Raw genomic sequence first — 13802 nt, 5'->3', positions numbered from 1 at the left:
CCCGGCGGGAATTTAACCCAGGACCTTCTAGCTGTGAGGCAACACAGCGCTACCAACTGAGCCAGCGCCACCGTGCCTCCCAGTAAGCCTTTCTTAAGATCTCATGTAGTCTGTGTCGGGTACCTTTATTGTGTAGGCCTAATAATGTCTTTGGTGTTTCCTGTGTTGGCCTAGTTACTGTTCCCTGTCTTTTCCAAGGAAGATCAAAGAAGGAATGGACACCTACGTCATTTAAGGCTCCATGGCCATCCGCCATGACACTCTCGGTGGCAAAACTGGCACCGGAGGTTCGGTGAATAACATTGGAGTATATGAGCGCCGACTGGGGCAGGTCATGAACAAAAAAATATTCTTTATAAAACACTCAGCTCAGGAATATAAAAGAAAACATGTCACACATTGTTTTGTGCTGTGTTGCTTTTCGGTGAGTACACTGTATAACATTATAGAGGCATCTAAAGAGCACAATTTACGTTTCTGAACTAGATAGTATCGCGAGACTCTCCACCACTCCCTGTCTAGAATCCAAATCTCGCGATAGCTCCGAGACAGAAACAGCCGCCGCCGCTGTTTAGCTGCCTCAACAACATTATGTACCGTGCACATCGAAAAGCAAGTGATTGTAAAAATACCTGTGATATGTCTTCTTTTATATTCCTGGAGCGATTATACAACAAAGGTCTCAATCGTTCAGAATTATTTTTTGTTCATGAGCTGTCCCAGCCGAAGCTCATAGACACCAATGTTATTCATCAAGCTTCCGTTGCAAGTTCCGCCACCCAAAGTGTCATGGCGCATGGACCGTGGTGTGGGCGTGACTTATGGTGTCTTCTCCTTCTTTGAGGCTTCTTGGTCTTTTCTTACCTCCCTGTAATTATTTATTGTTCTCCACCTGTGTCCTGTTAGTCTTCAGCCAATCATGCGTTAGTCTTGTGCCTATTTAAACCCTCACTTCCTTGTGTGCCCTGCTTTGTCAGATCTTAAAGTGTTGTCATGCTGTTGTGTTCCAAAAGTCCTGTGTGTTTAATAGAATAAATCAGTATCCATTTGACCTGCTCTGCTCCTGCATGTCTGTTCTGCTCCGGGGTCCAACAATCCTGCCTCACACGTCACACCGTGACATAAAACAAACGGAAAACTATTCAAATGGAGTGCTCTCAGCCAGGCTGCAAACAAACATTGCCTTTGAAGCTAATATCCGGCGACCTCTCTCTGTAAGCAAGTGGGTCAAAAGAGGCGTTATGTGTGAATAAACAGATGCCAATACATTTGTTCTACGGTTTTGTTTGGCAGACAAGCCTCCTTTTATTTCATATGTTCTTGTTGAAATTACCTATTGATATTCGCTCCACGGGCACCACCCAGGTGCCCCAACAAATCATTTCCTCCTGCTGCTGAAGGAAATTAGAGGGGAAAACATTGGAATGCACGCATGCGCAGGCGAGCACGCACACACACACACATGCACGAGTGCATGCGCGTGTACGCACACAGAGCGCCAGGTTGGCAGTAGAACATAGAGAATAGAGGATCACTGTTTGATCCGCGCTGACCTTTAAGTTTGGCTCTTCCGTGCTCTCCTCTCTGCTGTCATCCCCTCGTCTTCTACTAATCCTACAGCTGCTCTCATGTCTTCCTCTCCTCCTCCTGCATCTCTCCTCTCCTCCTTTCATTCCATAGCTACTCCTGCTAATCCCTCGCTGCTTCCGTCTCGCTGTCTGCTTGCCTCTTAACAGTACGTTTCTCTCTCTCTCTCTCTCTCTCTCTCTCTCAGTGGTGTCAGTTCAGCAAAAGCTAAGGTATGCCATACCTTAGCAACAGGCATGATGCATTTATTTTAAGAAGTACATTTTATTATTTTCCTCTGTAGCCACATACCAATTGACACCTCTGCTCTCTCTCTCTCTCTCTCTCTCTCGCCCACCTGTTAACCCTCAGTTTTTTACATTTCACCGCTCCACCTCAAGCACAGATGTAATCAGGGGATGCCGCAGTGTGTAGTGTGTGTGTGTGTGTGCGTGCATGCATGCGTGTGTGACTGTGCGCAGGCACAAGCACACATAGACATTAAAGGGGGCTTGAGCCCTTGCCCTTTTATCCCTCTGTAAAGAGTGCCCTCTCCAGACCATGAATGCAGGTTTTACTAGGGTGAAAGAAATACAAATGCCCTCTCTCCATGCCATACCTGAAGGGAGCATTCAAGAGAATTTCCTTGTTCAAAACTCTCCTGAATTTGAATGCAGCATCTCATGTTGAAAGAATTCCCTCTCTGTGTAGAAATCAAGCATCGAAAATAGCCGACCTCCAAGCTCACAACGCTTGGAGGTCTGCTATTTTCAATATTTTCACCAAAGGCCCTTTCAGCCCCTGCCTCTGATTCTCTGCACGTCCCTGTGTGTGTGTGTGCGTGCGTGCGTGCGTGCGTGCGTGCGTGCGTGCGTGCGTGCGTGTGTGTGTGCGTGTGCGTGCGTGCGTGTGTCTGCTTTTCATGCTCATACATCATCCCCTACAGTATATAGCTCTCAGCGATTGGTCTAACCTCCTCCACACTCTCACCCTTCCAGAGGGGCCCGGTCTAAATCCCGGGATCAAACCATCAGCCTCCCTGTCGGTTTTCGGCCCCGTTCCGCTGCTCTGCCCTGGGCTCCATCTAATCGCTGGAGCTCCTCTGACTCAGCAGTGTATACAAGGCCCCGGGGGACTGGAACAGGCTCCGCTACGGTCCGCACATTATTCCACTGTCGGGCACTGGGGAGGGCTGGGGCTGATCGGCGTGCAGCTAGCCTCTGGGGGATGCTCTGTGTGTGTGTGTGTGTGTGTGTGTGTGTGTGTGTGTGTGTGTGTGTGTGTGTGTGTGTGTGTGTGTGTGTGTGTGTGTGTGTGTGTGTGTGTGTGCGTGAGTGCGTGCGTGCGCGCACGTGTGTGCGTGTGTGTGTGTGTGTGTTTATAAACCCTCACACTGTAGATGTCCTTTATCGACTCTATTGTTATTTATTTCAGTGTTTGTTCATCCATTAAAATGCTTAAAAGGTATAACAGGATGTGTATTTAGGTGTGTGTTGGGGGGGGGGGGGGTCTAGTGATTATGCTCAATATAGTATACAAAAGGCAGAATGATTTACATTGAAAAGGCCAGCTACTCAACAGTGTTGTCTTTTGTGTTATACACAGGTCATATCTCTTTGATGAAAAAATATAATAATACATTATTATTTGTTATATTTTTCAAAGAAATATGACCTTTGTGTATAACACAAAAGACAACATTATTGAGTAGCTGGCATGGTCACATGCCTAATCTTTAGATATCGATAGGGCATTATTATATGTGCGGTTTGCGAACAAAGCACAACCTGCGGTAAAAAATACACTTGGGAATTAACGCCGTAACAGGTTTTACACACGTGGTGGACAATGAACCCCAGTACTTACATTTAGTCGTAAATATTAGGGATGCGAATCTCGACCACTGAGGCGATACGATACGCATCACGATACACTACCAGCGATACGATATAATTGCGATACATTGAAATTTTGCCGATACGATACATCACGATTCACCCCTGACCCCGATACGATGCGATATGTTTCACGATACTTTGCGATACACCCCTGGTCCTTACGATGTGATACGATTCACGATTCGGTGCGATTCAACACAATGCAAAGGATTTATATAAAGCCCATGTAAATCCCCCCCCCCCAAAAAAAAAATTACTAAAAATTCATTACATTTAATTTCCAAACAATTTATTGTTTCACTGTAGTACTAGGCTCTGTCTAACAATCCAACTTATTGAAATCTGGGAGAACACTCCCTGGCTGGTAGAATTGTTTGATTAATACTATATCATTATATCATTATTATATATCATTACATCCTCAACAGGTGGTCAGGGACCCCTAGGGTCCTCAGAATTATGTGAGGCGGCCAAATATTAATAGTTAGTTGTTACAGTAACCAATTGAACCCTAGCAAGTAGCAACCCTATAGGGGAACATTAGCCAATACATTAACACTTATTGAGGGTTTAAGAGATAATAATTAATGGATTATAATGAATTACATAAATCCATCATATTAATAGAAAAGATAATGTGTGAACAAATAAACACAACATAGTAATGTATTAATGTCACTGATGATATAGTGCTGTCAAACAAGTCTCTGACAAGTTTTAATCTGCAACAGTTTTATATAATAGCCTACAGTAGTCTAGCATAGCCTACAGTGGGGGTCCCTGCTTGATCTCTCTCTTCTCAGTTAAGGATCCTTGACCTGTATTATTATTATATTGTATGAATATAATCTAGGATTTTGCCATTTCTAGTCAAAATGTTTTAAAACGTAGATATTTGAGTCACAACGCAACGCGTTGTGACTCAAATATAGCTTGTAGGTCTGCTATTTAGGTGCGTGCGCGACACCGTCGAGCTGCCATGTATAAATCAGGCTCCAGCCTGAGCCTCTCTTTGCAGAGGGAACAGCAGCAGCCTGCAGCTACAGTAACAAGTTGTGAAACAGTGTCAAATACTTTGTTTTAATCGCTAGTTGCACGCCCAGTATCGTTGTTGTAGTTCAGGGCTACTCAACTTCAGACGGCTCAGGGGCCACTCAGCAAAATACCAAAAGTCCAAAGGGCCGCAAGCTAAAAATGACGGTCCCATTTTGGACATTTACAATGATTTTGTAACACACTTCATGACAAGTCTAATAATAAAGGAAACGCACAGAAAACAGACACATTTCCATTTATACAAGCCAGGCCAAACCTCATTGAACCAAAAGATTGTCATGGATGGAATGATGAAATGATCAAATTTTATCAAATTAGGCTTTATTCACAAAATGTGAAGTGAATGGGGTTTCTCATGCCAATAACGCTCCTTTTCATTAATAGGACGGATTTAAAATAAATAGACTTTTATACTTATTCAATCACTCAAACCCCAGCATCCCTATTCTTGGGGGACATTCACCAAAAATAGCCGATCTACAAGCTCACCACAAGATGCATTGTGAGCTTGTAGATCGTCTATTTTTGGTGAAGAGAGTTGTTGTATGGAAAAATAACTCAAGTACAGTTCAACTCAGCCTCAGATGCACTGTACTTGTTAAACAGTTTGATGCTTTGATCTTTGTAAAACACAACTGCTCGTTGGAGGAGATTAGTGGTACAATAACCATAGTTCCCTGGCTGCTGCGATCTGTTGGAATGCGTGCACTGTATGTCGGTGCTGACTGATGGAGTCGCGGAGGCAGAGACAAGCACAGACAAGGGCTACGTCTTCTTCACTAGCCTGAAACATGACGGTTGTGCGATATGAACGTCGATCGCGACTCTTGGCGTTCATATCGCACGGCCGTCATGCGTCTCCACTCCAGTGAGCCCGACTGTGGTTGTCTGCTGCAAAATCTCCGCAGATGTGTCTGTCTGACCGTCTCGTTGTACTATTAGCTCTAGTGTAGCCGCCAGCATCTCCGCACTGCTGTGTTCTGTGCATTGACTGCATTCGCTTCCTGACTCGTATCCCTACCTACGGAGTGCACCGAGGCTCAAACATCACCGCGTTTTGCGTTACGCGTTAACTTTGACAGGCTTAGAAATTTTATATTTTTATTGGCATGATCATGGCGGGCCGCACAGACATGCGGAAAGGGCCGCATGCGGCCCGCGGGCCGCGGGTTGAGTAGCGCTGTTGTAGTTCATACGTGTGTGTAGTTAAAGCGTGGAAGCTTCTGCTTTGTTTAAATCAATTCCGTCGCAGACTCGACAAGAAGAACAAACGGGTGTGGAATGTGGATCATAATATCACGCAGCGTGCTCCAGTCCAGTGACACAACAACGGATCACATCAGCGAACATTGGACAGGGATGTTATAAAGCTAAACGTGGTACTAATCTTGCATGTTTAACCAGTGGGCTCACGACTCACGAGTGCTGTCTGTCTGCATTCGGTCGGGTCGGGTGTTCACTGCGCTCCTCTGAGCAGCTCAGTGCTGCTGTAAAAGACGCATGTCTGTAGAGTCGCTACAAGTGCTTTTTGGGGGAGGGCTGATGGGGTATTCAATGCGCCTCGGATAGAATGAAATACTATTATGCAAAAACCGATCCAACCGTGGAGTGTACCGATCCACACTCTCACGATACGATACAATCACGATTCCAGCCGTCAATTGTACCGATCCACCCTGAATGAACCGATTCACTCGTGTCGCGCACGTTTGTATCGCGATTACGATCCGTATCGGTATATCTCCGCATCCCTAGTAAATATACTTTGTTGCTGTCCTCTGTTTATACACACATAGATGATCAACAATCCTTGAACTTGATCTTCTATGTTCGTGACATGCAGCGCTGTGACATGATGCAAGTTGCAAAACTATTCACATAGATCAAGAGTCTTCAACAGGGGGTCCGGGACCCCTAGGGGGTCCTCAGAGTCACTACAGGGGGTCCTCCAAAACTTTGTGTGATAGAAACTTTTTTCTCCTTTTTTTTATATTAACCTCTTGAACCCTAGCGTCCATATTCAGGGAACTTTAGCCAAAAATAGTCGATCTACAAGCTCACAACGCCTCACGTTGTGTGCTTGTAGATCTGCTATTTTTGGCAAAGGCGTTTGGTGTAGACAGGAAAAGGGGCAGAGTGAAAGGTCAAGTTTATTAAGTATTGACAGTGGTTAAATATCTGAAAACACAAATTGACATGAATCCAAAATACACTGATGATCGTGGTGTCAAACGATGAAACTTTATGGAATCTATGAACAGGTTGCGGGGGTTCCTGCTTCATCTCTCTCTCAACTAAGGGGTCCTTGGCCTGAAAACGTTGAAGACCCCTGACATACTGTAGATTATGCTTTTATATGTGGTGTGGAACTGGGAGCTTAGAGAAATCAACCTTGATTAAAGAGGTGGTGCCATAGTTTTGTGTTTTTCTGTTTGTCATGTGTCTAGGAGGTTGAAAGTATTTCATTAGACCCCCTGGTGTGGTTTTTATGAGCAGTTATGTATTCTCTTGGTATTTGTTTGTTTTCTCTTGGAGGCTGCCAACTTGTGGTCAAAAGTGTCAGTTAAAAAACACATACTTACTATGTCACAGTATCAACTCCTCCCCTAATTACCATTCACCCAACACTGTGGGGTGTGGCTAACTTCAGCTGGGTCACCACCCACCATGACATCCATGCATACTTAATGAACTGGGGGTGTGGCCACATAAAAACCCAATTTTAACTCTTTCTGTATACTTTTTTGGAATAAATCTTCCTCCTAGTATAATCATAATACCTGATAATCATGTTTTAGATGGGGGGGGGGGGGAATCATGGCACCACCTCTTTAAACATTTCAAACTACCTGTATTATGTGTTGGGGAAATGAATCGCATATGGGAGAGAGCTGGTTGTGATCTTATTGCCTTGAGGGCCAGAGTGGTGCAGCTTGAGTGCATGGTCCTACACATAGTTAAGTTAGGAGTCAAAATTGATTGTCTTAAGTACCAGTTCTTATGCCTTAACTTATAGGCCTGTCCATACTGTCTCTGACCACCAAACTTTTCAGACTTTCCGACGTGCATCTTTCCAAATTCTAATTCGGGGTAATGCTTTTCAGAAGATGCGGGTGACTTCATTTTGTAGTTGAACCGGACCTTTCCGACAAAAGGTTTGGTGGTTGGAGACAGTATGGACAGGCCTCAAAGTTAACGCATAAGAGCTGGTGACAATCAAATAGAGCCCTATAGTTAAACGGAAAAGGCACTTATAGGACTATTTTGTGAGCTCTGTGATTCTTCTGTTTGGTTTTGAATGAACTCTTCAGAACCGTGCGCGCCGGCCGGTAAAGAAATGACTAGTTGAAACTTGAGTCACGATCGCAATCCTCTTTATGCAACCACACTGCCAGCAGCCACATTCTCATTAGCAGCATGATAGCATGAACACAGCAGGAGACTGGGACCGGTACTCGCGTCCAAACATGAACATCTGCTGGACACCGCTGAGAGGCGAAGAGATGCTTTGGGTCGACCGGTTCACGAATTCTCTCCTTCTCTTCACTGTGATATCCTTCATTTTAACTCTTTGACTCTGAGTGTGTACCAAGTGTACACATTATCTGTCTCTCTCACTGTCTGTCTTCCAGTGGTGTAAAGTAACTAAGGACATTTACTTAAGTACTGTACTTAAGTACAATATTGAGGTATTTGTACTTTACTTGAGTATTTCTAATTTCCTTTTACTCCACTACATCTCAGAAGCAAATGTTGTTATTTTACTCCCCAACAAGTATTTGAAAACTTTAGTTACTACTAGTTACTTTGTAGATTTTGATTGTTACATGAACCTCTTATGCCTTATATATACATTTGAAAATAGCCAATCTACAAGCTCACAATGCATCGTGATGTGAAGCATTGTAAGCTTGTTGATCTGTTATTTTCAGATGTTTTCCAAAAAAGTGTACAGAAAGTGTTAAAATTATGTTTTTATGTGGCCACACCCACCAGTTCATTAAGTATGCCTGGTTGTCAGGTGGGTGGTGACCCAGCTGAAGTTAGCCACACCCACAGTGTTGGGAGTATGGTAAAAGGGGAGGGGATGATTTTACGATGTCATTAAATGTGTTGTTCGATCGCGCCTTTTGACTCAGTGGCTTTCAGCTAGAAACCAAAAATACACAGGAAGGCAAATTTGCACATTATAATCCCACCCAGTGTTCTATTATGTTAACTCCATAGACACATATAAAACAGAAAAAAGTACGGCACCACCTCACAAAATGTACTTTTTAAAATGTACTGTTTTCTCTCTCATATGTCCTTGATAACACATGGCACTAAGCTTCACACACATTTGCACACTGGAAATGAGCTCTCAGCTTTTTGCGTTTTTATCCTATTTGACGCGTACACATGCTGTATATCTTCATGTATATGCATGAATATTTTATTTTATTAGCCGGTTGTTTTTGACCCAGTTTATCATTATTCGACTGCTGCTGCATCCTACTGACTCACCTGCCAGTGAGGAGCCCCCACCGGGATGGCGCAGGGCCTTTGAATTTGACAATAAAAATGTCAAACAGTGAGTCAGTCTCTCCATCTGTCTTTGCCTCTATGTCTGTCATACTGCCTCTGGGCTCTATTTTGATTGTCTTAAGTAAAGCTCTTATGCGTTAACTTAACCCATCGCCAGCCAAATTTAAATATGAATGTGCGCTTATAACGCCAGGAAATAGCTATATTTAATCATCATAATCACATCAATTTACCAAGCCACGTTGAAATACCATACCACAAAATGACCACTAGAGCGAGCCATAGACCATAGACTGTGGAAGCCCCCATGTTAACCCATGTTAAAACCAAGGTTCACAACATTCAAGGATGGGACGATGACGTCGATCCCCATTGACATGAATGGGAGACCTGCGGGCCACCATCTGAGCTCAATACTGTTCAATTCGTGCTTGATCGTCTAAAACCACCATCGGTATGGGCACCGGAACGTATACAGATGCCACACAGAAAGTTTCCGAATCAAAATCCGACCTAGTGAAGCTGCGTGAGGGTCGGATGGTTTGCATTGAGCCTAGCGGCTAGCAGAGGCCTACGTAAACAGGAAGCTATGGCTTAAAGGTGACGTCATAATCGTATCCTTTTTTTTTCACGGTTTACGTCTGTATACTAGCCGAAGGTAAGCTAACCGTTCCGCTCCGTCTATTAACCCAAATTAAAAGCTTAAACAATGCTTTTATATAAAAGTCGATTTAAGTCGCTTGGCAGGGAACTCCATAAAAAGTCGTCCGGCCCTGACTGAGTTTGGCCTGTCCATACTGTCTCTGACCACCAAACTTTACGTCGGAAAGGTCCGGTTCAACTACAAAATGACGCCACTCGCATCTTATGAAAAGCATTTGCACGAATTAGAGTTCGGAAAGCTGCACATCAGAAAGTCCTAAGTCTTCGGCGAAAAGTTTGGTGATCGGAGACAATATGGACAGGCCTTTAAGTTAATAAGGCATAAGAAACAATCAAAATAGAGCCCAGTCTGTGTCATTCTTACTAATTTTATTTTCTTCCTGCTCCTTTTCAGTTATGGATTATGTGTAAAAGATACGAAAAATTAATGTAATCATGTAAAAACCATAAATGAAATAAATAAAGATTTTCTTTCCCTGTCTCTGGTCTCCCCTCCCCAAACTCTCTCCCAGAGATAGAGAGACAGAGACAGAGAGACACACACACACACACACACACACACACACACACACACACACACACACACACACACTAGGGGTGGATATTGGCAAGAATCCCGCGATGCAATACATATCATGATACTTGTGTCACGATGCAATAGTATCACAATATTGTGAATCTTTGCGATACAATAATATTGCGATATATCCGCTTTAAAAGCTGAAGACGCTGCTCTAATGTTGTTGTTTTTGTCGTTCACAGCCATTTTCTCGAGAGACCTCACTCACTGAACCATGGGAAGGGGAAGTAGCTACTATAGTAAAGTGACATCGAGAGGCAGTGGAGTGTCAGGACTGGACTTCTACCATTGGTTCCTATGCATGGGAACATATTTTATTTTCCTCAAAGTATTGCGATACTACGGCCTGAAGTATCGATACACTTTTGGCAAATAAACTATCGCGATGTATTGCCATATCAATTATATTGCCCACCCCTAACACACACACACACACACACACACACACACATACTGGTTTTTATGATTTGTGGGGACCACAATGATGAAAAGGGTGGTCCCCACATGTGATGATTTTAATCATCTCATGTGGGGACCACCCTTTCTAAATGTTATACAGCTATGAAAAAAATCAGGTATAACAACTATGGCTGTGTTAGCTTATACACAACTTCAAATATCAGAATTGATGAAGTTATTCCCCATGACGTGACTGTGTATACAGATTTTGGTCCCCACAAAACATATAAAGCTACTGAGCTCACACACGCACACACACACACACCATGACCAAAAAACGTGACTTATGGGCCAATGCTAAAAACTTCACAGGCACATCAGAGCAGCTCCTGTGTTGGTTTTTAACAGTTTCCCTCATGGGGACCTGATTTTTGGTCCCCATACCGTACCTGGTCCCCATGACGTGACTGTGTATACAGATTTTGGTCCCCACAAACATACAAAAACCAGTGCACACACACACACACACACACACACACACACACACACACACACACACACACACACACACACACACACACACAGAGAGTCCTATCTGGTCTCCATCTCCTCTTCCTCTGTAATGCTGTCAAATCCCTCTCCTCCCTGACTCTTTTCTGCTCCCCCTCTCTTCTTTTCCCTCTTTCTCTCTCTCATACCTGCCTCTCTCCTCGCACAAATCTCTTCTCGTCTGTTTGATTCACACCCATCCAGAGGAGAGGAAAGCAAAGTGGAACCATAAGGTGTGTGCCGACCCCCCCCCCCCCCCCCCCCTCTCCCCTCTCACACACACACACACACACACACACACACACACACACACACACACACACACACACACACACACAAACACATGCACAGACACACTCAACTTCCATCTGTCAAGCAGTGGAAGTGTAGCACACAAGTGCAGAGTTAGGAGGGAGGGAGAGAGAGAGAGAGAGAGAGAGAGAGAGAGAGAGAGAGAGAGAGAGAGAGAGAGAGAGAAGCAGATATAAAGCAGGGTCGATTATGGAGAAAGAAACAAGACTTTCACATCTAAAGTTTTCTAACTTTGGTCTGATTCAAGGGCAAGGTGCTGCTTTGCTGCATTTTTCATTAGGAGCTGCTATAATGTTCACACAGTCCTGTGTTAACCTTCCCCAAGGTTCATTGCTCCTTAGTACACAGTGTTTGCGGTAAAAATGTTTTACTGTTTTAAATGAAAATACACAAAAATACATTTAAATCAGCACCAAATCACCAAACATAGATAGATAAATAGATAGATACAAAGTTGGATAAACCACTCCAAATTCAGTGAAAGTGGTCATCAATAATTTGTTAGTGATGAATACATCGATAATGTTCAAATGCCTAGTGTGGAGGAGGAAAACTTTGGTCTTTAGGCAAACAGATGGAAACCAAAATTGGTCCGATTTGAGCCAAACACTGGAAGAAGGTTAAGCGAACCAACATTTATTTGAAAACAGATTACATGCAGCCTTACAGGAGGTCGTTGAGATCTACTGGACAGACTATTTCCGGGGGTAAAATCACTTTCCCCTCACAAAACCACATTGTCATGGTCAACAATGGAGCATCAACAGCGTATTGTGATTATGATAATAGCATTTATTACGATGTTTTAGAGTTCCAAACGAAAAAGTGGAAACACATTCTGAGCACAACTCTCTACAAGTTTGAGGACTCCTGTGTTATGACACGCAGTCTATGAACTGAGATTGTCATACAAGGGCCCTTGATCACTGCATGAAAAGATTTGATTGATTGATTGAAGACTTTATTAGAAGTTTGCATAGGAAAAGGTACAGTTTCATGACAGTACAGTTCACTGGTACAAGGTCTACTAAAAGGAGATCCATGAAAAGACTAAGCTTATAATTTCCACAGGAAACCATTAAAGTATCTCATATAACATTGAATGACAGACAAATAGAACACAGTACTATGCAGTAGATATGTAAAGAAAAACAAAAAAGAGAACAGTAAGTCTAAACAAACAGTAAGTATATACAAAGAAGGGGCAGGGGAGGGTAGGGTTGGGCTAGGTTAGTTTTTTTACCAGTTGCGAACGGCTGCTGCCTGTAAGTGGTTTTTCAGGGCAATTTTAAAGGATGTTAGTGATCCACACTCCTTTATGGCCTTCGGTAAGGCTTTCCACATTTTGGTGGAAGAGACAATTACTGTCGGCATAAACACAGGAAGCTGTATAAACCTAAGCAATCCTAAATATTGTGTCACAGCATAATCACCAAAGCATACTTATTAACACGCACATGGACAGTGGGCAGGGGTCATCAACATGTCCGTACAAGGATAATGTGTCTGTGGCAAAGACTTGGACTTGTCCGTGGTAAATTTAAGATTACATTTTTCACACACGATTTAAATGTTCTTATCTTGTATCTTGTAGACCACGCTAGTTCTCAGATGTTTTATTTGCAATGACCCCCCTAACTCTGAGAGTGTACAAATGGAACCAAATGGACCGTCAGAGTCCCTTTGGCTGCCTAAATATGACCTTGCAGATGTATGTTCTCAGAACTTCTCACACATCCACCAATACATATCATATGCACACAGGCACACACAGGCACACACAGACGTGCACACACACACACACACACACACACACACACACACACACACACACACACACACACACACACACACACACACACACACACACACACACAACCAACCTGATCCAAACAGAGCCCCATTTGTCCCTCTCTCTCTCTCTCTCTCTCTCTCTCTCTGTCGTGGTGATGGTTCCATTACAGCCTCATTCGGAGTCTGAGCGAGATGGATCGCTCTGTGCCAAAGGCCCACAGAGAGATCTCGGCCTCTGCCTTTAGCTAAGAACCATGCCGTCCTCTCACATTACTGGGTGACGGCAGACTACCCTCTGTTTCTTCCTCTTTCCTTCTTCTCCCAATTTAGTCATCATGCCAATTTCCACCCAATCTGTTCCCATGCCCATAAGCCCTACTGTTTGGTCTTTAGTGTCTCTGAGCCTGTGAGCTCCGGAAGTGGGATTTCCAACCCAGACGCTCGGTGTCTGGTGGGTT

This window comes from Nannobrachium achirus (assembly GCF_963921795.1).
Source record: "Nannobrachium achirus genome assembly, chromosome: 8".
In the NCBI taxonomy this organism is placed as follows: domain Eukaryota; kingdom Metazoa; phylum Chordata; class Actinopteri; order Myctophiformes; family Myctophidae; genus Nannobrachium; species Nannobrachium achirus.
The sequence above is the reverse complement of the archived record's forward strand: the minus strand, read 5'-3'. Positions refer to the sequence as shown.